This window comes from Castor canadensis, chromosome 8, assembly GCF_047511655.1.
Source record: "Castor canadensis chromosome 8, mCasCan1.hap1v2, whole genome shotgun sequence".
Taxonomy (NCBI): domain Eukaryota; kingdom Metazoa; phylum Chordata; class Mammalia; order Rodentia; family Castoridae; genus Castor; species Castor canadensis.
Window position 1 is genome coordinate 131,294,795 of NC_133393.1, and position 24,741 is coordinate 131,319,535.

The 24,741-nt window shown below is 40.0% G+C and overlaps 1 long non-coding RNA gene across 1 annotated transcript in view; it reads right to left on the minus strand.

Moving 5' to 3' along the window:
• Window positions 1-24,632, minus strand: part of LOC141425813 (uncharacterized) — a 100,960-nt gene extending 76,328 nt beyond the window's left edge. The window contains exon 1 of the long non-coding RNA XR_012450947.1: window positions 24,534-24,632. This is a non-coding gene — a long non-coding RNA (uncharacterized lncRNA). The remainder of the gene's footprint in view (window positions 1-24,533) is intronic.
• Between the last annotated feature and the right edge of the window lie 109 nt (window positions 24,633-24,741).

Below are 24,741 nucleotides of genomic sequence, written 5' to 3' on the forward strand. Positions count from 1 at the left end.
CTGCCAAAAATGTGACGCCCTTACACTGCCTTGTCCAAAACAGGTTATGCAAACAATAGCAAAATCTGAAGCCTGGAGTCACAGAATTTATTCATTTTTTTCAACAAATATTTACTCAGCCCCTACTGTGTGCTCTGGAACATTTTCTTCTCACTGGATTCCTGAGGCTACTTTAATCTCTCTGTTCTACCCTAGCTGAGCCTGCAGGTATCCAGTTTACATTCTGTTTACTGTTCCTCTACCAGGTTCCCACCTCCTGATGCTCAGAGCTGTCAATGCTGTCCTCCAAAATGGAGTTACACACATATGAATAAAAGGGAAAAAAAAGAGTAAATTTTTTAAAAAATGGAGTTATTCTCTCTCCCCTGCCCTCAGGCTTTATCTCCTTTTTTATGGGGTTACACCCTTCATTGTTCATTCCATAGTGTTCTATCACTAATGTCTCAGCTCAGAGAACCCACACAATGGCCTGTGAAGAGAAGAAGAGAGCTGAAGGATGTAACTCACTTGCCTGAGATAATCCAACTAGTGACTACTCCAATTCAACAAATTTTGAAAAGCAGTCATAGTAATGATAATAGGTAGCACATGAGATTCTGGGTAAGTTCAGTTATGCACTAATGATGGAGCCTGAGGATTGATCATGAGGGGCTAGGGATGTAGCTCAGTGGTAGAGGGCTTGCCTGGCATGCACAGGGCCCTTGGTTCGATCCCCAGCGTTGCGAAAGAGAAAACAATTGACCATGGAGTGAGTGGCATGAGGTACTGTAGGGAAGGAAGTCACTGGAAAAGGGGAATCCTGAGGACACCAAGACCAGACATTGATAAAATAGCCCTTAAAGCAATCATCAAGGAGTGTGACAGATGCCATGCAGGTGAGAGGAATTAGGAACTAGAATCTTTAGACCACAAGGCACAGAGGGTCAAGATAGTCTGATGACAGAGTTGGAGTTGGTGGTGAGGCATGGTAGGGAAAATGGAGTGGAAGCCATAATGAGAACACCCACTCCATTTGCAGGCCATGCTGTGAGGAGTAAAGGAGGAAACAGGCACTACCCACAAGGGCCAGTGTTCCTGGGAGAACTGTAACAAGCAGGCATCAAGAACATTCAAGATGTAAGCCATAGCAGGGATCCTGCTGAGGTTACTGTAGAAAGATCCCAGTAGGACGTGTGGCTCAAGTGGTAGCCCTGAGTTCAAAGTCCAGTACCACCAAAGCAAAAAAAAAAGTTCACAAAAGTTGGGACATGGGTCAGAAAGGGGAAATGCAAGGCATGCAGGGATCAGAATCCAAAGGATGAGAGATGACCTGGGAGACCAGCGCTGACACAAATTGGGAGAAGTGACATGATGGGGATAGTCCCAGGATCCCGGGGCAGAGAGCAAGGACACTGCTGTGACATTGGTGAGAGCTGGAGGGTCCCTGCCCATTGAAAAATTGTAATCTGCAGGGGGTACACCTTTATAGGGACAGAAAAAGGCATCCCAGATACCTTGGCAGTTGCAGAGGATAGAAATCTATAAGGGGTTGGCCCAGCTCAGACAGGGAAGGCCATGAACAACCTGAGAGAGAGGAAGCAGAATTCCATATAAGTATCACCAGCATTAGAAAATCATTGTGATGCTTCTCCATGGCAGGTCTTTGTATAAATGGATCATAAGTTGAAAAGGTTGTGTAGTTTATATTCATAGAAGTCAAATAATTGTTGGTTGAATTGCTCTTGGCTGGAGAACTTAACGAGATTCACACAGCACAGGGTAAGTATATTATCTTTAATACAAGTGGTAAAATTCTAAATAGATGTAAGTTGGAGATTTTCTAAGAGTCTAATACTTCCTTATCCTTTCATTGTCTGAAATATCTAAAATTACCTCCGGTATTTAGGGCAATGGCTAAAGAGAGAGAATTAAATTGATGGGATCTTCTCTGACTCCCTGTCCACACTAGCTACACTCCCTTTATGTCAACATTTGTTGTCTGCCTAAATGTATGACATGTGATCCCCACAGCCACCTGCAGGGTAGTTATTTTCATCTTCAGATCAGAAATCAAATGCTCAGAAAGGTAATAGCTAGTCAAGATCCCATAGTGAGGGGACAACTGAAATAGGATTCACCATTGTCTGTTATAGTAACTCCCTTTCCCATAGACCATGATGCAGTCACATTTTCAAGACTTTTTAAAATGCAGCTAATAATAATAATGATAGTTTAACTATAAGGCAAATCAAAATGGCAGTAAGAGTCCATCTCAGAATGGCTGTCACCAAGAAAACAAACAACAGTAAATGCTGGCAAGGATGGAGACTGGGAACTTTACACATTGTTAGTGGAAATGCAAATTAGTCCAGTCACTATGGAAATTAGTATGAAGAATTCCTCAGACAAACTAAAAATAGAACCTGCTCTACCATTCCCTCTCTGGGATTCCATAGTGACAGGCCAGTTTAGCAAGATGGAGTCTGGTTGTGGTTAACAGCCGAAATAGATCAGGTCAGTAAGTCTGGCCAGTCAGAAAGCCCTAATGAGGCTGCTTGTTAGACCCTAACCAGATAGTGGCTTGCTCTACGGAACATCCTCATTGTAAAAGCACACACACAGGCCAGGTATGTGACTCAGTGGTACAGAATCTGCCTACCATATACAAGGCCCAGGCATTGATCCCCAGCACTGTGAAAAAGTTAAATAAAGGAGCACAGAGGTGGAGTACTATTCAAACAGAGCATTACTCGTCTTAAAACCAAGCTATGAGAGCATATTTTACCAAACACAAAGGTTAAGCCTTTGACAACACTGCAGTCAAGTGTCATTCTCACTCCATATCTATGAAACTCACAGAATATAACTGGAGGAACTCCTAATTTGTGTCAGATGAACACCAGGGTTTGTGTGAAATATTCTAAAAGCCCAAATCAAAACTTATAAATCAGCATTCCTTCAAATGGCTGTGATACCGATCATTTAAACAATCCCCTGTGTGGGCTCTTTTGCTTAGATTTTTCTCCAATGGAAATAATGTTGCAATTAATATCCTTGTCTATATATATTGGCATGATTCTTTGATTATTTCCTTGTTCCTACAAATGCTAGGTCAAAACATAGTCGCATTTTTGAAGCATTTGGTAGAAGTAGTCAAAATGCCCTCCCAATATTCAGATGTAGGGTTGAGACTAACAGCTCCATGAAAGTTTCTAGGAATGTTCTCAGAGTAACTAAAAGGAAAGGGCATAGATTTCTGGGATATCACCATGTTAAGCAAGATAACCAAGCTCAAGTGGCCAAATAGCACATTTTCCCACTCATTTGTAAAACCTTGACCTAAAACGATGGTGATGACGATGATGATATGGTGGTAGAGTGGGGATGGTGATGACAATGATGATGGGACATGAATGTATATGGGGACTGTCTTGGGGAAGGAGATCCATGGAAGAGGAAGGAAAAGGAAGGACCCTGAGGGATGGAGAGGATGGGAGTATGCTGCATGTATCCATAGAAAAACAGCATAATGAAACCCACTAAACACTGCTGAGAAAAGAGAGAAGGAGAAGGAAATGGTAATATAATGGAGGGGTGACCTTGTTCAAGGTACACTGTATACACGTATGGAATTATCACAATGAAATCCCTTTATGTTATCAATGTATGCTAACTGAAAAATGAGAAATTTTTTAAAGATGCATTAAAATTTTTAAAAGAAAAGTAATAGATTTAGGTCTAGAATTCTGGGTTTGTGCTCTAGTTTTACCATTATTAGCTGTGTAACCTCCTACTTCACTGTTTCCTGGTCTGTACATTAGTGTAATATCAGTACTCACCTCAAAATGTCACTGTGAGAATTAAATGGATCAGGACTAGAGTGCAGATCAAGCTGTACAGAATCTGCTTTGCAAGCATGAAGGCCTGCATTCAAACCCCAGTTCCACCCAAAAAAAAAAAAAAAAAAAAAAAAAAGAATTAAATGGATTAGTGTTTGCAAAACTCTTAAAATGGAATCTGGCTTATTAGTAAGCCTTTCATAAGTGTTCATGGTTATAATTATTTCAAGTTCTTAGACTTCTGAACTTCAAAAATCAGTTTAAAAAAAAAGAATTAGGGGGTGGGGGCATAGCTCAAGTGGTGGAGAACTTGCCAGCAAGCATGAGGCCTTGGGTTCAATCCCCAGTCCACGAAAAAAAAAAGAATTAGTGAATCAATATGAGTTTGTCGTTTTTTTATTTCTTGTTTTTTTTTTTTACTTTTCCCAAATAAAAACATTTTTAAAACTCAGTACTCGCTATAATAACCAACATTTCATAGAAAAAATGATGTTTTAATTACAACAAAAATTCAAGGAAAATACAGTGTCAAGATAGATGACTTTTATTATTATACTTAACTTTGAGAGAAGCTTTTTTATATTATACTTATTCTCTCATTTTTCCTTATCAAAGAGATAAGGATAAATGTTCACCTTATATGAGAACCACTTAGCCATATTTTCCAAAACCTTTGCATTTCTATTTTTGACTACTTAGTAATTAAATGCTTTGGAGTTTGTTAAATTAATCATAGAATTTGGACAGTAGCATTTGTGACCCATTTTTGATATTAGGTCAGCTCACTGGCTTTGTCCAATTCAAATAATAAAGGAGAAGGAAATATTTTTGTATATAGCACTGCAAGAAAATAAAAATAGAGACAAGCCAGGAATGGAGGCAAATACCTGTAATCCCAGTATGTGGTTTAAAGGGAAGCTGAAGCAGGAGGATCTCAAGTTCGAGACCAGCCTGGGCTACATTGTGAGACCCTGTCTCAAACACACACACACAAATAAATTAAATTAAAATGATAGTGAAGCCAAAACTTATTCTTTGGCCAGGAAGCTTGACCCATACTTTAATAGTGACAAAGTGGTCTCTGAAAGCTTTGGAAGTGAGCACTTAAGAGTTAAATCATTTGGAGAAGATTCAGGAATGTAATTAAAACAAAATCCAACAAAGACACAGAAATGCTCAGGAAACCCATCCAGACTGCACTGTTGACAAAACAGTGTGCCATGGCTTCCATTTTTAAAATGGTTTGTTTGGGTGAGTGAACTACTGCGTTACTAGCTGGCCAGTTTTCTAAATACTTTGTTAGTTGTCAGGCGTAGATTACCAAACATCCAACAATAGCAATCATCACCCAACAGAGCTAAACTGTACCCACACTAGCATCACCTCATCTCACCCTCCCAGCCACTCAGTGATAAGGGGATGGTGTTAGAGTTTCCATTTTAAGAGCGAGAAAACAGACCTAGGAAATTAAATAATTTGTTCAACAGTTACATGATGGAGCCAAAATACAACCCACTCTGGCTGACTTCACAGGTTTTCATTCTTTTGTTTTGTTTTGTTTTTTTGTCAGTGCTAGGGATCAAACTCAGAACTTGTGCATGCTAGGCAAGTGTTTCTACCATTGTACTAGACACTCAGAGGTCTTATTCTCAATCAGTGTGCCAATAAAACTATTCTAAACCCTATTTTCTTATTTTTAGAAGTTAAGGAGGATCAAAACAACACTTAGATTTCATCTCACCCCAGTTAGAATGGCCATAATCAAGGGCAATAACGACAACAAATGCAGCAAAACAGGAACACTTACACACTGCTGGTGGGAATGCAAATTAGTACAACACTATGGAAAACAGCATGAAACTGGGTGCTGGTGGCTCACACCTGTAATCCCAGCTACTCAGAAGCAGAGATCAGGAGGGTCACAGTTTGAAGCCAGCCAGGCAAATAGTTAGCAAGACCCTATCTCAAAAAACCCTATCACAAAAAATTGGACTGGTGGAGTGGTCAAGGTGAAGGCCCTGAGTTCAAGCCCCAGTACTGAAAAAAAAGGAAAAAAAGAGTTTCTTCTTCAAAAAGCTAAAGATAGAACTACCATATGATCCAGTGATACCACCCTGGGCTTCTACCTAAAGAAACATAAGATAGACTAGACGCAATAAAGACACCTGTACACCCATGTTCATTGCAGCACTATTTACAATAGCCAAGCTTTGGAAACAACCCGGATGCCCAAGAACTAATAAATGGATCAAGCAAATGTGGTACATATACACAATGGAGTATCAGCCATCCGGAATAATGACATGTAGTTTGAAGGTAAGTGGATACAATTGGAGGACATGGTGTTAAGTGATGTAAGCCAGGCTCAGAAACACAAAGTCTACATGTTTTCTCTCATACATGAAAGACAGATCCAAAAGATAAACACATACACAAAAACAAACTTGTTCTACTCAGATGTAGAACAAATTTGTAACAGTGGAACTACTCTATGGAACTCAGGGAAGGAAGGAAAGGAAAAGAGAATGACAGAGCATCAGTGATATCACATAACATAAGATTTGAAGGTAGAGGATATAAGGATGTGTATTGAAAGCTGCTAAAAAATGTGGGGTGGGAGGTAAAGGGGTAAGGGAGAGTAATGGAAGGGTCTGAACAGACCAAAGTAAAGCGCACCCACAGTGGGCATACATTGAGACACCCCCTTGAACATCAACTTAAATATTAATAATGAAAAATAGAACTATAGAATAGATACAGTATGGGGGGTACTAGTGGGAGGGGGAGGGGGAGTGAAGGAGATTGAAGTGATGGTATATGGTAGATGGACTTCATTTACCTATATGAAACATAGCTAAGAAACCTCTTGCAATTGCTTTAAGTGAAATAAGGAAAGGATTGAAGGGGAGAGATGATGGAGGCAATGTAACCAATGTACAGTATAATTCTAATCAAAATTGTCACTATGAATCCCCCCTGTAAATAAATATAGCCTAATAAAAAATTTATTAAAAAAAGAAAAAGAAGTTAAGGAGGGCTGGAGGCATGGCTCAAGTGGCAGAGCACCTGCCTAGCAAGCATGAAGCCCTGAGTTCAAGCCCCAGTACTGGCAAAAAAAACCCCAAAAGTTAAAGAGAAAGCTTACACCAAAAAAGAAAGACCACATAATACTAGTCCTTGTTAGCAAACATCCTAGAAGAGACCTGAACTAAACAAAATCTTTAGAAAGAAAAAAAAAGAAAAACTCCACATTCAGTGGCCCACCTCTGTAATCCCAGCCACTGCAGAGGTAGGATTGCTGTCCAAAGTCAGCCTGAGCAAAAGTATGAGACACTATAAGAAAAACGAAAGGGCTGGGGTGTGGCTGAAGTGGTAGAGTCTGCCTAGCAAGCACAAGGCCCTAAGTGCCATTACCACTACTGCCAAAAAAAAAATTAAAGTCAGTCTGCAACAGATACTGCTCGCAAAGCCATGTAAAAATGTGAAATAACCATGGATAATGGTCTTCCAAAACTGATTGCACTGCTAGTTAGAAGAGTATGAGCTGTGAAGACTACATCTTGCTCAGATTCTTAGATTTGTATGATACTATCATGCCAACAATTAGAATATCCTTTTCATGAAAAAGTCAGTTTGTCTCTCTCCTTTTCATATTTTCTACAGACCTTTAGAAGCTAACACACACTTCGGTAACAACATTTCCACACTGAGTGAAATGCAGTGAGTGGAAACTGACCTGGAACATCCCCAAGTTAACGTGCTCTAAATGTCCAGTGTAGGAAGTTAGAATAAAAGACTGTTGAATCAATATTCCAGAGCAAAATGATCTCAATCAGCTATGAGGCTATTTTTAAAGTTTGAATCTTAAGTCTACATTGGGCATCATTTACTCATTTGTTGAGTCAATCTCTGGTGAGAGAAATTGAAAAGAAGGTATTTTAGAACCAGTTTTCTTGTATGAAACTCAAAATTTTTACTTATAAGATATCTTTCTCTAGTTTATTCTCCACTTGGGAAATTAGATTCACATTCTACCATCATTACAAATACTCCTGAACTAGGCCCCCTATAAATGTATTGCTTTTTATTGGCATACACTAATTGTACAAAAGGGATTTGTTGTGACATTTCTATGAATGCCTGTAGCATGCTCTGATCAAATTCAGCCCCTCTCTTACTCTTTCTATGTAAGAATGATAATGTATATCATTCCAAATTATGAGATTGTACACATTTGTCAAATTGAATAAAATAATAATTTCTAATTGCCTTTCAATCGAGCAAAATTTTGTGCAAAATACGTTCTTGTGAAAATGAAATAGAATGGTACCTATAAAATAGACAGTAATATAGTGAAGTATATCAGTCCCACTGACATCCTTGTACACTTACCACCCCAGCACCTAGCAAAGTACCTGGCACAGAGGAGACCACAGATACCTGTTGAATGAATGAGTGAGTGAATGAGCAAATGAATGTATGCACGCCTCTGTCATTTTTCCCAGGGACTACTGTTTCTTTTTTCCTCTGACTCCTCACTACTGTCCTTGCCTTCTCACCAATGCTTGTGTGATTCAAAAATCTATAGCCAAATACCTTTTGATAAGTAAAAACTACTATATTTGTCTGAAGGGACTATGGGGAGGCGGGAGAGGAAAAGACAATGATAAACAGTGAATAATATTGAAATACACTGAATCTATGTATGAAGATGGTATAATACAGTGTGAACTGTTGAATAACACAGGAGCAGGGCCACAGAGAAAGAGTAAGTAATAGAGGGGTAATATGATATAAGTATGATATATATAATACATATATATGTATATATGAAATATCAAGGCAAAACCCTCTTCAACAACCAATATACACTTTTAAAAATGAAGGACAGGAAGGTAAAACAGGACCTGTCCCGGGGGGGTACCAGCAGGAAGGGGAGAGGAAAGGGCAAAGGATATGGTGATGTACTTTATATACATGTATGAGATTGTTCTAAGAAGTACAGAGGGGAATGAGGGAGAATGATGGAGGGGGTAAATCTAAGACACATTGTAAGTATATATGCCAATGTCTCAATGAAACCCCCCTGTACAACTAATATATGCTAATAATAAAAAGAAAGAACGAAAAGCAACTATAGTGAGATCCAAAGGTCCATGTTGAGAAAACACCTTTCCAGCCTTTTTTTCTCTTGTGATTTTAGGTAGCAGCCCCCAAGTTACAAAAATTAAAGCAACCAGTTAAACTTAAATGCAAACTACTGTGTCTCTCATATCCCTGGATTTATGATTGAACCCCATGCAAAACACTTTCCTTATCTTTCCTCTAGATCTTTTCAATGTTACCTTTTCTAAGTGCCCCTCATTCGCTCCCACACTCCGATTCATGCACCATTCATAAAATGCTGCTTCAAAATGAGGGCACGGTCACTCCATCCAGCTATAAACACCCAAACACTGACCCAAGGACATGGGAAATGCAGCAGGAACAAGAGTTGCCTGTCACACCATTTCTCTAGTGTTTTTTGGCAGAGTGCTCTGAGCCCGTGTTCTGTAGTTTTGGAAACACAGCCCTAGGGAACGTGAAATACAATTATGTCTCCTATTTTCAATAAGGCTTGCTTTGGCAAGTCACTAGAAATAAACCAAAAATGTGATTGAAAGCCAATTTTAGTGATTTTTTTTAATGTAGCATCCAATCAAATCAGAGGTTGATTTCAAAAGAAATGTCAGTCTCTTTCTTTGAATCTCATTTTTAAAAAATCACTTCAATATGCTCACTGGAGAACACTTAACATGAGCTTGGCTCTAAAGAAATTAAAGAATCTATAGAAAATACAATCGTGCACCTGAAAATAGTTTTCACTCTCTCCTTTGTGTGAAATCCAATTACGTAGCAAGAAAAACAAATGGAGCAAACAATGAAAATGGCACAGGGGATTTTTTTTCAATTACTATAAACTGCACTCTTTTAAGCAAAAAGACCATTCACGGAGTAATTGTATCCAATGACATGCATTGTTCTCCCACAAGGCTATTTCTGATCTTAAAAACACTCTGTCTTGAAGCTCACAGCACTGAACATAATCATTAAATCCTTTATTCGAAAAAATGATCTCTCCTCATCAATGCAAACTAAATAATAATCTTGCTCTTCTCTGTCTGTCAAAAAACTGAAAAGCTTTGACAGTACTAGGAAAGCAATGCAGTATGCACATGCTTTAGAAATTTTTTTGAGATGGGGTGGAACTCATTGGCAGAGCACTTACCTAGCGCGCACAGGACCCTGGGGTTAATATTCAACACTGCAAAATAACCACAAAATAACTAAGATTTCATTAAGCAAATTCTAAAGCAGATCAGATGAAAAGTATGACATCTTTTTGCTTTAACTTAACTACTAATATATTGCTTTAGAATAACAAAACCAGTTGCTGAAACATAAAGTTACAATCCTCTTAAAAATACTGAAACATACATCAACCAGACTAATCCTCTAAAACATTAAGATTCTCCTTTGGATTTTTGTTTGTTTTTTGTTGTTTTGTGCAGAGCAAAATGCACTGAAGGAGTGGGTCAAGTTGTAGAGTGCCTACTTGGGAAACACAAAGCCCTAGGTTCAAACCCCAGCCCCACCAAAAAAAAAAAAAAAAAGGCAGATTACAAAAGTCTGTGTAATTGTTGTATATTTCCATGAATATGAAGCTCAGACAAAAGCAATCTGTAGTGACAGAAATCAAAACAGTGACTCCTGAGAGGGTGGAAGGAGTGGTAAGAGGCTGATTGGAAAGGAGGGAACTTTCTGGAGTAATGGAAATGGTCTGATTATGATGCATGACTTTTGGAGGTAGGAGAACAGTGTGGGCATACATTTATCAAAACTCATTAAGGGTTCGGTGTATCACTCAGTGCTACAGAGCTTGCTTATAACATGAAAGGCCCTGGTTCAACTCTAAGCATTAAAAAAACAAAAGAGAAAAAAACTCATTGTGATATTTGCCTGACAACTGTCTATTCCATTTTACATAAATTATATCTCAATTTTTTTGGCAGTACTAGTGTTTGAACACAGGGCCTTGCATTTGTTAGGCAAATGCTCCACCACTTGAGCTAGGCCCCAGTATTATATCTTAACTTAAATAAGAAATAAAATCTCCAAATGTGCAACATGAGCTCTATTTTGTAATAAAAACAAAGCATATGAACATGCAGAAAAGGATTTGGAGAAGAATTGCAGTTGGTAGGATTAGAGCATTTACTTTTTCCCCCTAACTTTTTTTTTTTGCCCCAAGCAGGGTCCCCCTAACTTTTTTGAACAAGCATAATAACAATTAAAGTAAACACACACATACAAATTTATTCAAACGTGCTTCAGTGAGCCTCCCTTGCCTTCTCTGACTAGTCCATGCCACCGCAAAGGGCAGTGTGCTGCTACCCAAAGAGTCGTGATTGGAAAGGAGGGAACCCAGGGAATCCCCTGGGTTCCATGGAGGGATACCATGGGGACCCACCCTTGTACAGGTCCCTCATGGTTCATACTTGCTGGTCATTTGTTTTACCCTTTCAGACAGTCCCAAATGCCAAAGCCAAATGAAGACTTTGATCATTCTGAAGTAAGCTTAGTGTAAATTTTATTTCTGCAGTCTAAACCCCTCTCAGATCCAGAGGAAAAAGCTTCAAGTTCCTAGAGGCAATACGCATGCTTTACGGCATGAGAAATAGCTATCCCTTTGCCTAAGTCCTGTAAGCTTCTAAGAATGGTTTTCCCATGAGTTCCAACCTCACAAACAGCCCAGCCTGAACTTCACCCTCTCCAGCAGCCTGTCACAGATAAGTCAGCTGGGCTTCATGTGACAGGGATACCTTCTATGCCAGGTATGCTCACAGCCAAGGCTGGGTGTCCACCACCTCGTGCTGGTGGCTGCTGTGTCCACATGCAGGTCATAAATCTCAGCACAGGCTACTGGGCAGCTAACGATGTACAATTACCCACTCACAATAATGCTGCAAACAACCACAGGTAGTCAGTTGAAGGGAGGGAAAGGGAAACAGTCACGAGAAGATAAACATAATTGTAGTCTTCCTCCTTAAAAGCCCTGCAGCGTGGCTACAAAGGGAGAGGTGAAGCAGGTGGGAACAAGTGAGAATAGAAATCTAGCTTTTCCTGGGCATGGTATTGTGCCCTTGTCATCCCAGGTATGGCAGGAAGCATAAATACGAGGCTCGAAGTCCAGGCCAGCCCAGGCATAAACTTGAGATCCTCCCTATTGGAAAAATAACTAAAGCAAAAGGAAGTAGGGGTGTGGCTCAAGTGGTATAGAGCACCTGCCTAACAAGGGCAATGCCCTGAGTTCAAACCCCAGCACTGCCAAAAGAGAAAGAAAGAGAGAAGAGAAGAATTGGAAAGGGAGGGAGAAGAAAAGGAAGGGAGGAGAGGGGAGGGAAGGAGAGGAGAGCAGAGGAGAGGAGAGAAAAGAAAAGCTTATCCCATAACAACCTGGCTTGAATCTGGACCAGGAATGAAGCCAAATGTCTATGGGATGAGAAACTCTAGGTCACTGACAACTTGACAAAACTATCGGCCCCCCACAGGGCCATCAGAATTACCCAATTCAACCTGAACTCAATATCCCTCCCTCACCCCATCCTACTACTACTTCTTTGGTAAAGTCCCCATCTCAGTAAGTGACCTCAGTTGACCTCTTTTGCCAGGGTGAGAGCCTGAAATCGTTTTAGACCTCCCTCTTCTTCTGCATCCACATACAGGCAGCTGCTGGTCCTGTATGTTGTATCTTCGAAGTATTACCCTGTACCTTGTAAGTATTAGCCCTCCCGCTTGATCAAGCTGACAACTGTTACCAGACCCATGCTCCACCTTGCTGACCAACCTTTCTGGATTACATATCCTATCACGTCACTAGCCTGTTCTCATCTTTCCATGGCTCTCCAACGTCTACTCAGAGGTTTCTGGAAAGGATCTCAAATGCCTGCGCTACCAGACAGATTAGTGTACGAAGTCATGTGCTTTCATCTAGCCCCTAGTAGGAAGCTGTATGGACCAAGAGAAGATCTCTCCCATCCAACAGCATTTAGTTCTTTTTTAGCAGCCCTGGGGTTTGATCTCAGGGCCTCACACTTGCTAGGCAGGCACTCATACCACTTGAGCCACTCCACCAGCTCACTTCTAAAACTACTTAAAAACAGCTGTACTGACCCAGTAAAATTCTTTCTGAAGTCACTTTTATACTCCTGGTCCATATTTTGATACTAAAGTCCAAACTCCTTAGCCTGCATTGAAGTCTTTGGTGTAGCCAAGGCCAGAATCTCTGGTCTTTGCTATTCTCCATGTGCCTGTTTCATTTTCCTAAACCTGCTTTTTCACACAAGATACCCATGAACATGATCTTCCCTGCCTCAGTCTCTCTCATTTCCATGCCTTGTTTGGAAACTTTAGCTTCAAGACTTCTGCCAGCCTTTGCAAAGCCCCAGGGAGAGTTGAACCCTGAACATTCATCTGTCATTGTCCTTCTTTCCCAGCTTGCAAATATTTATTTTTCTTCCCAACAAGTAGTACTTAGGAGGCTTGTCTTATAATTGCACAAATTGTATGTTACACAATAAATAGCAAAGGCAAAATTTCAGAGAGACAGTTTTCCTCCCCATCATTTTAATTGGACTGAGAAATCATTGTTTGCACTACAGAATATATTTTTTTTACTTAAAAAAAAAATTGGTGTCCTTGGGGAGCTAATGGAGCTTCTAGGAGGGCAGCCTATATGCCCTGTGTCCCTAGTTATGCTTTGCCCATTAAATTTACTGAATACTGTACTGCAAGAATCTTATGCCAGAAGAGTTGTTGTTGAATCTTGATCAATTTCATGAACTATTAATAAGGTAATATTAATCGTGAAGTGTTAATTGTCATGGGAAAAAAGGAAGGAAGAAAGAAGCTGTTACATACTCCAGTGCCTTTTAAAAAGTCACTCTAAGAAATAAAAGGAAGCTCAACTCCACTCCCACAACTGGGTCACCAACTCCTTTAGCTGAAGTCCCTGAGTGCTGAGTGGCATGAAATAGTTCTACTTCTCAGAACCTGTCCAAGAGACCTCTCCTGCCTGCAGAGTGGGAAGTACAGAAAAAAGAATCTTTCCTATACCTTTAAGTTTGAACTGTCCCATTTGTTGCTCCCTATTCATTGATTTAGGCCATCAGAAAGTAGAGGAATAAAATAGGAAGCTGGGAAGGGAAGAGGTAGGGAGGAGGTAGTGGAGGGTAGAAGATGAAGGGGAGGACATTCATGTGCCTTTCCAGCCATCTATGCCTGTCAAAGTGGGAGTTAAATGAAGCCAACCACAAGCTATTGTCACCTCACCACTTACTACTCAGTTCACTAACAGGCTGAACACTGGGTCTAACTTCAAGTTGAGTGGTCTGGAGCCAACTCACTCATTGTACACCAATTCCTTCTAGAAATATTTAGTTTTTGTCATTATTGTTAGAATTAGAAGTGTTTTTATTCTAATTGAAAGCAATTTACTCAATATCTGGCTGAAAAAAAGTCATATAAACAAGACTATATTTCAATAAAAATAGATATGCTTATGATAGAAAATTTGAAAAATACTAGAAAATGTAAATAAAAAAAAGAAAATAAACCTCTACCTATACTCCAAATTATTAAATTTATGGAATATTTTTCTAATACTTTTTTTAGAATCATTACATGGCTGTGATTGTGTTCTATTTACAACCTTTTACACTTAAAAAACAAGCTTTAAAAAAAAAGTAGTAAAGAGTGATTTATTAGCAAAACAAAAGTACAATATGGAGGGGTGAGGTGAGCAGATCAGGTCAAGATCCGACTCTGCAGAAGCTGTGGGGACTTCAGGATGTTATCCCACAGGGAGTGGTTACTAGGTGTCATGAAACTGACAGTCAATCCACTGTGGCTCTCCCCAAATGGTGACAGGCGTGAGCCACCAGCATCTGGCCTGGGGCAGTTCTTTCTTCTTTCTCATGCCTGCCTATTTGCTTGTGATAGCACTCCCCCTGCATGAACTTAGAACGCTAGGGTTAGTAGAGTGTCTGCCTAGCAAGTGTGAAGCCCAGAGAGAGAGAGAGAGCACACTCAGGACCCTGAATTCTTTTTGGCTGCTTCCTGCTGGCAGGGAAAGACAGGGGTACCAGAGTCTTGCTCTCTGCTAGAACATGAAAAAGTTGACTGGGCTCAGGCAATTGAGAATATGGCTTTATCATGATATGAAACACCATCATATCCAAGGGGGAACACAGCAAAGAGTGATTTATTAGCAAAGGAAAAGTACACCTCAAGGGATGAGGTGAGCAGCTCAGGTAAAGATTGACAAAGTCAAAAACAAGCTTTTGACTTGTTTTTGGAAACTACTTAAGCATTGTTTCTGTAGGAACATAGTACTCCTTAATGTGGATGCATTGTAATTTTTGCAACCGTTTTTCTGCTACTAAGTATTTAGCTTTACTTGGAATAATAATATGGATTTCAACCATTTCAAAGCTCTCAATACCAGCAATGAGTAAATAAGAACTCTTGAAAGAAGGTGTTGGCAGCAGCATTTTAGTCATTGATTTCCTATAACCAAGAAAAAAAGATATAATATTACTGCATTATGGAAAAAAATCAGGAAATACCCTGAAATTTCAAGAATAATGTATTTCTTAAGCCTGTGCTGCCCTAAAGGTTGAACTAGTTCTACTAAGGCTTTGGGGAAAGAGAGGAGTCTGGAATAAGAAGAATAGGGGTGGGGGGGGCAGGCTCTTATGACACACCTGCCAAGGCTGTCTTTGATGGTGATTGGACCCTGACAAGCTTTCTGCTAATCCTCAAATTCTAGATGGAACACTTTTTGGGGTTTTTTTTGGTGGTATTGGATGTTAGAAATAAAGTAGTGTTCCATTTTCAAGACAGTTAACCCTAGCCACTTGGGTATCAGTTTGTGGGTGTTGGGGGAGGAGCAACTGGTGCTGAAATCTAAACTGGGAAATTTAAATAAGAGGGAGGGAATGGGGTTAGAGCCAGAAAGCACATATCACATGGAGATCTTCCCACCACAAAGGCAGATAACCACCTAAAGTCTGCCTCTAAAATTTGACCAACCCCAAGAGGCATATTTTAAATAACCCAGTAGGAATTAGACAACATCCATGAAAAGAAGGTACACCCCATAGTACTTGGCTAATGAGGAACCAGGGGAGGGACTTATGCACTAGGCAATATAATGCTTAATGAAGGCTCTTCCAGGGTCTCTGCTGCTCAGGTATCCAGTCATGCAAGGTTGCCATGAAAGTCTGTCTCACTTCCACTGTACTCCACGTGTGACTGAGTCCATGCTTTGAGTTTGGGCAAGTGAGCACATTTCTCACAAGGAGATTGAACTCAGGACCTTATGCTTGATAGGCAAGTACTCTGTCGCTTGAACCAGGACCCCAGCCCTCTAAATGGAACATTTTCTGAAACAAATGACTAAAACAACAATTTGGTAACAGTAATCTCCTACCTACCCTAAATGTCCTTTTACCAAATCATTCATCATTACCTTATTTCAGAGAATTTGCACCACAAGCAGGGACCCTTTTAAAGTGATGTGGAATTCAAATCTTCCTAAAACCCCATTTCCTTGGATTTTTGCAGCAAATTTGGGGAAAATAAAAGGCTATATCATTATACTTACATTTGATTTTCACTTTAATAACTTTTTTCTTAGAAATTTATCTTAAAATTCAAATTCATTCTATGTGTTTTGCCCAAAGTGTTTCCATTTACTTATTATTATCATTATTATTATTTTGGCAGTACTGGGGTTTGAACTCAGGGACAGGCACTCTACTAACTTGAGCCATTCCACTATCCCTGATTTGTTGGTTTTTTCCGTGATAGGGTTTCTTGAAATATTTGCCCAGGCTGGCTTTGAACTCAATCCTCCTGATTTCTGCTTTCTTAGTAGCTAAATTACAGGGATGAGCCACGGACACCCAGCCCAATTACTTATCATTATAGTTCATCTTCACTAAACCCAACGAGATGGACAGGGCAGATATTATTGCCTCTACTTCAGAAAGAAGAAAACAGATAAAGTCTTTGCTACCAGTGCCAGATAACTTGTCTTCTGGCCCAATAGGCCTTCCCCTGCCAGACTAGACTCTCGATGGCTTTGACAGATGGCATTGATAAAGGGTCCATGGATGTGGCTGGCACTTCTACAATGAGGTATCTCAAAACAGTTCTTTCTGTTCTTCAATGTCAAACCTAACTTATAAACCCTGAATATTTATCTCAAGCATATATTAATGCAGTCTATTTTAAAGCATCTCCAACTTTCTCTAATGTGGATTTTTAAATTTTCTTATTATAACCCACATAGGAGTAGAAACTGAAGAAAGTTTTCGCATTCATTTTCCCAAACATTTAAAAGGGATGAAGATGAATCTTTACATAAAGCTACGTATTTGAAAAGCTATGGATGTACTTTAAATGACAAATGAACAGGAAATGCAAATATCTCTTAAATGTGGAAAAATCCAGAGTTCATGTGGTTTGAATTAAATGAATGTTTACCTTAACATAGCCAACTTTTGTCAAAGGCAGAACAATATCTTTTACTTTTCTTTTCTGGTATTTGGAAATAGAATAATGACTTTTTTAAAAGACTAGATATATAAAGCCTCAGCCTGAAAAATTCACTATATAAAATGCACCTCATTATTTTCCTTTTTTTTTTTTTTTTTGTGGTACTGGGGTTTGAACTCAAGAGCCTACACCTTGTGCCACTCCACCAGCCCTTTTTTGTGATGGGTTTTTTTCGAGATAGGTTCTCCAGCACTATTTGCCCAGGCTAGTTTTAAACTGTGATCCTCCTGATCTTTGCCTCCTGAGTAGCTAAGATTACAGGCGTGAGCCACCGGTTCCCAGCATATTTTCCTTTTTAAGTGATGTCACTTTTCTGTTGAGATGTTGAAAACTCCTGGAGAACATTACAACTGAAACAGACAGATCCATTGTACATCATACTTTCTTGTATTACTGATTTTTAAAGTTGAAAGGAAAAGCAATACTGCAAGCTACTTTTATTAAGGATGTGTGTGTGCATATGTGTTATTGTTGAAAAGCAGCTTCCAAGAATCCTCAACCAGCCTACTAACGTAGTTACAATTTTGCACTCAATTTATTCAGTTTAACAATTTATATTACTATATTGCCTTGTATTGTTTTATGTTTCCTCAAAAAACTGTCTTGCAGTTAAGAACTGTCTTTTATTTCTTTTGTATCCCCCACAGAGCCTGCCACAATGTTTTATGAAGCTTAAAAGAAATAAATTCATTCAATGTTCCCCGAGAACCAGTTCCACTAACAACCCAATCTTCAAAATATTCCCTGAACTATAAAATCAAATGTCAATATTATTATTTTGTGGAACATTGTGACCCTGCAATAATTTGCTTTTATGATATGGTTGCAAGCATTGGTAGTATGTGAAAAAGAATAGTGTGTGTGTGTGTGTGTGTGTGTGTGTGTGTGTGCACGCGCGCACCTGCTTGCTTCTTGAAAATGTTGAGGCCTAAACTCTGATTTTTAAATATAGTGACCAGGAGTAAGTAAATGACAGAAAGCTTGAGTCCATTGTTCTGAATCTCTTGTAAGTTGCTTTAAAAGTTGTAGAGACCACTGAGGAAGGAGAATGGAGGCACCATATAGCTGTTTGACAGCTCAGAAACATTAACTCACACTAGAAAACATAATAGTTACCAAAACACTACTTTAAAATCAATTCCTTTCCCAGGTATTTACTAAGATCACCTTTGTTGTGGTCTTTCTGTTCCCCTTTCACAATTCCAGACTTAGCTTCTGTCTCCACAGATGGACTCTGACTTACAAGCATATAACCAGCTTTTTCCTGAATCCTGAGGCTAGACCATCTGACAGGACCACTTAGTTCTAACTTTAACTCTAACTTCTGAAGGATTAATCCAGAATCTTACTGTCCTTGTCTGGGATCTACATGAAGGTCCATTTAAGGTAATGGTTCTCAATTACTTTGATGAGTTCCTTGAAAATATTATGAAATCTATGAAACTTATACTTTCAAAAATGTATTTGCCTACAATTTGCATTCAATTTAAAGAGGTTTATGATCTCTTACAGGTCCCTTTTGAGGGAGTTCTACAGGTAGTAACCTATAACATATGAAAAATATAAGCTACACTCTGCCAGCCCTGTAATGTATTGGATATTTTTGAGATAGGGTCTCCTGAACTATGAACAAGTTTCTGGCTATTCCAGAGTCTAATACTTATGAGGATGCAAACTTACATTTTAACAGTGGAAAGATTCATTTTCATGCCTATGCAAAATAGAAAGCAACCTTTTTTCCTCTTTTCTCTCTCCTTCCTCTTGTTGATTTTTCTAATGGTTATGCAACTTAATTTAAAAAAAATTATTATAAGAATTAATTTTTTAAATATTTTATTATAAGAAATTTCACAGCTGTGCAAAGAACATAACACATCCTTATGCACCTGTATCTCAACTTCATCAGTTCGTAGGTAATCTAGCTTCCTCCACACTCTCACCCATTTTCCCTGCCCAGTACAATCTAGATTATTTAAAAGGCAATCAAAGCCATCATTCTTCTCCAGCTAAAAGATAGCACTCTTTCTAAAAGAACTCCCCTTTGTAAATACCACATCCCCCAAAAGCAACAATAGACACTTAATACCATCAAACATTCAGTGATTCAGATACACAAATAAATGTCCTCTTAAATTTTTTTACTTTGTTAGAAGGTAGATTTAAAAAATAAGAAGGTAAGTAGATTAAGACAGGTAGGCCTGTGTATTGCAATTGGTTAACATGTGTCTTACAGGCATTTTTTTTACCTTTATTGTCAAATGAAAAATGAAGAATTGTTATATAGCAAAAACAGTCATCTCCAAATTAAGAAACAGTTCAAAAGGCAGGCCTGAAGAAGCCTGCAAAAATGTCAAGTCATGCCTGCCATATGATCCAGCAATCCCACTCTTGGGGATATACCCAAAGGAATGCAACACAGGTTACTCCAGAGGCACCTGCACACCCATGTTTATTGCAGTGCTATTTACAATAGCCAAGTTATGGAAACAGCCAAGATGCCCCACTACTGACGAATGGATCAAGAAAATGTGGTATCTATACGCAATGGAATTTTACTCAGCCATGGAGAAAAATGAAATCTTATCATTCGCAAGTAAATGGATGGAACTGGAGAACATCATTCTGAGCGAGGTTAGCCAGGCTCAGAAGACCAAAAATCGTATGTTCTCCCTCATATGTGGACTTTAGATCTAGGACAAATGCAGCAATGTGGTTGGACTTTAATCACATGACAAGGGGAGAGCACATACTGGAGATCTAGGAATAGGTAGAAAACTCAAAACATGAAAGTATTTGATATCCCCACTCCAGAGGAACTAATACAGAAACCTTAAAACAACAGGTTATCAGTAGCAGGGGATCAGGAACCAATGTAAAGATCAGTTAGAGATGAATCAACATGGGTCATAACACATGGGTACATGAAAGCAATAGTAGGAATCTCTCTGTATAGCTATCCTTAACTCAACTAGCAAAAACGCTTTGTCTTTCTTATTATGCTTATGTCTTTTCTTCAACAAAATCAGTCACAAGGGCAGAAACGGGACCTGCCTGAAACTGAGGAGGGGAGGGGGGAAGGGTGAGGGAGGGGGACAGGGTGCAGAAATGACCCAAACAATGTATGCACATAATAAAAAACAAAAGATTTTAAGAAAGAACAAATTAACCCAAGAGAGCCAAAGGTACAGGAAAATAAATATTTGCTGTAGTCTGAAAAAACAAAAAATGTCAAGTCATGCCTTTGCCAAGAGATAACTCCTCAGCATATACCTTTCCCTGAAAGATAAAGAAGGAAAGGAGAGACGCTCTTCCCAGTAAATGCCTTCATCGTTTCAGAGAACTGCTTATAAATATAATGCTTGTCAAACAAAGTGCTGTGTGCAGCGCACTGGAATTGAGAACACAGGAAGTTGTGAGTCTGAAAATCATTTATTTCCTCCAATAAAAGTTGATAAAACAGTCAAACCAAAAAGTCTACATTTAAAGTTCAAATGTTAGTTGGATTATTAAACATTTTTAGAATTTTTAATTCTAAAGTTTCAATTTAGTTTAAGGTTATTTAATTTTCAGAGTTTGCCTATTCTCACCTGTGCTTTGTAAAAGAAAAAAAAATCACTTAAGCAAAAACTTGTAATCCAGACTTCCACTTCCATTTCCCCAACCTCAAGACCTTCCCCTCCAATCCCCACTAAGTTCCTTTTTCATTTTAAAAAGAAAAGAAACCCCTGTGTTAGACTGTAACACATACAAACTAATAATTATCACCTAGTAGAAACAGCAGGCCAAGCTCACTGTAACACAGTGCAGGAGTTAAGAACGTGGGCTGCAGAGACCTGCCCCTGGGTTTCTTAGCCTAAAAAATTGGAACAATAAAAAGAAGCTGCTTTTCTGGGTGTGGTGGTATGTAATCCCAGCTCTGAGGAGGCTGAGACAGGAGGATCAAAAGTTTAAGGCCAGCCTGGGGTACGTAGCAAACTGAAGGCCAGCATGGCCTATATAGGAGACCCTGTCTTAAAAACAAAACAAAAACACAGCAAAAACAGTAGCTGCCTCATAGGGCTCCTGCTAGGATCATTCAAATGAGGTCATGCAAAACACCCAGTACTGGCTCACACTCAATAAAGAATAGCTATTGTTATCATTAGAAAGACATAGGAAGGATCATTTGTCATTGTCCTAACTATACCAAGACAAGGAATTTAGTTCTGATTTAAGACAAGGCTGAAAGCCTCTGCACCAGAAGGATCACACAAGAAACTGCTACATTGTTAAAAGGACACTGAGGCAAGACAAAACCATCTACAGCCCCTGTGAAACTCTTTCCTCCCTGAAAATTGAGAAAATTTGAAAACAGTGTGAGAAGTGGCACTGCAAATAAGTTCTAGGTAAGACAATCCTGCGGTAAATGAACTAAACAGAGGTTAATCTGAAACTGGACTCTGATCCCCAAGTGAACCAGCCGGTGTAGCCCAGTCCTTACTGGCTCTGCAGAGGAAAAACAAGCCTGTGTCTATCTCAACCGTGATCTGGCTGGATACGATCTAAGCTTTGAACAGTGCCTAAGCTCATTTCAGATGCATAACATGTATTAAACAATCGTGAGCAGGGGTATGGGCTGGCATGTGCACCCCGACACTGAGGAATGCCATGGGAAAATGAAGGCCTAGCACTGTCTCTCTTCTTGCATTTTAGTCAGACAAGCTTCCTTTCCTATTAGGTTTCCTTCAAACAATTACAAAAAAAAAAGAAAGAAAGAAAGAAAAGAAAAGAAAGCATATGTGTGGAGGGAGACGGTTATTTATATAATCAAACCATTCTTTGTCTTAAATAATTCATCACAGCATTCCTTTTAAACTAAGATCCCTCCACCCACAGTGTTAAAAAAAAAACCCAGAGCATCTGCACATCTGCAAGTACCTGTCCATTACTCTTCGAGTCTTTAAGGAAAGGGAAGAGGAGAAGAGATCTCCAATGAAAATTTTCTTGTAGCCTAGTGTGGTGGTATTGCCTATAATCCCAGCACTGTGGAGGAAAGGCAGGAGGATCAAGAGTTCAAGGAAAGCCCAGGCTACATAGCAAGACCCTGTCTCAAAAAACAAAAAAGAAATTCCCTTTAACAGCAAGGAATGCTTTATAGTTTCAAAGCACTTTCAGACTCATTCAAAGTGAGTCTTAACTCTTAGTTAAGCCTTGTGTAAGATGCTATAAATCATTGTACCCATTTGAAAGGTGAGAAAAAAACTGAGGCTTAGAGATGGGGCAAACATATGTAGTTAGTGGACACGTAGGAGCTGAGGCCAAAATTTTTGACCAAGTCCAATGGCCTGGCACCTGGAACAAGCAGCCCCCTGTTCACACTCACTGGTCCTGTGCTGTTGCCTTTTCACCCTGCAGCAGTTTGGATTGAGGCATCTTCCCCTTCCTTCTCAGTTAATTCTGATACATGCCTTCCCTCATGTAATTAATTAATACATGGGAAAGACTTGAATGAACCAACAATCAACTCATATTTACTAAGCCCTTACAAGAAGCCAGATCTTTGAAGAGTTTAAGCAGAGAAACTGAATCTTCTTTGACCATTTAAAAGAATCACAGCAAGATTAGTCACTTTATCAATGTGAAGCAATTATTTAAAAATAGTATTTGCATATTAGCTAGTCATCCTGGTGTCCCGAGCTAGCTGTGTTTCTAAATTCTGGAACTAGTTAAACTTCAAGTGGCTTCAATAAGAAAGATTTAGAAAATGACTCTGTATGGCCTTGATTTCTAACTGTGGTGAAGCCTCACTCTTAAACTATTATTCATCATTAACTCATTCTACAAACTTGCACATGCTAGGCTCTAGGGGTAAGAAGAGTTAGAGGCAGCAGTCTCAAATCCAAGGAGTCAGAGCCTCCAGGGGGAAGACTTGTATTCTGATCTAGCTCTCCAGGGTCCCCCTGCTCAGTCAGTGGTGGGGCCTCACAGTCCTCGGCCTCAGGTGTAATCCTGTGGCCACATTGGCCTTTTGACATTCTTAGAACTCTCCTCACTCCCTCCCCCACTGGCCTTTGCGTAAATCTCACTTCCCCTTTGCCTTCAAAGTTCACCAGCTCTTGGTCCACTTAGCTCCTTCCCCTGCAGCCCTTCACCCCTGCTGGGTGTCCTCAGGAAGCCCTTACTCCCTTACTGTTTTTCAGATCTGGTCACATCTCCCTGTGAAACCCTCCATCGCCTCAGGCTTCATCACATTTGCAGTTTTACATGCACTCCTGTGACTGTGATTGGACGTCCCAGGTCCCATTGCTCCGGGAGGTAAGGGGCTCACGGGTTTTGGTAGATGCAGGAGGCCCTCCAGGAATGAAAAATAAAGACATCCGTTCCAGACCAGAGCTGTGGACGGGTCGGGATGGACTAGGTTAGGGGTCCTCTTGAGCTCCCTTGATAGCAGGCCTCCTGGTTTCTATCTTGCCCTTCTCTTCAAAATGTGAAATTTTCTGTCCCATGTCTTTCAAGAGACTAAACTTCCAGACAGCAAGAAAATCTGATATCTGTAGTGATATAGCACCCAGCCGTGCCTGTTACTTACCATGAGATACACTCGGAAAACATTCTGAACACATTCTGGAAGGTGAGACAAATTGGGGGGCACTATGGACAACTTCAAAGACATTTTAAAACTTGAGCTGACTCAGAGAATCCAAGCTACCCCTGACCAAACATGAAAAAAGCAAAGGGAAAACAGGAAAAAGAGAGAAAGAAGAGAAGAGAAGGGAAAAGAGAAAGAAAGAACCTGTCATGATTAAAAATGAGTAACACGATAGGGAAACTAAATGAAAGAAAAGCTCTCACTGAACGTAGCCTTTCTAGGCCTTTAACTCCCCAGTCTCCCGCGTTAAGATCACCGCAGAGTTTCTGCAATCACCGCAAAGCCTCGGGGCATTTTCTGACCGGGGTGCAACTTTGCTGAGGGTGTATATAGCTTAATCCCCTCTCTAGGCGACAGTATTAGGGTCCTCATGGGAAAGGTAGCAGAACTTATAGACAGGCAGGGAAGAGGTCTTGGCTTTTTACCCAGGCGTGGTCACTCCATGCTCGCTCGAGCACCATCCCCGAAGCCCCGCCGAACCCGAGCTCGAGGGCGCGCGGCCCCGCCCCCGGGCACCCCGGCCCCGCCCTGCTGCAACGGTCCAGGCACGCAGGCGCGATGGCGCGCGCGCGCCGACAGGACGACGCGCGCAGGGGGCGGGGCGTGCGCGGGCCCCACTTAAATACAGGCGGA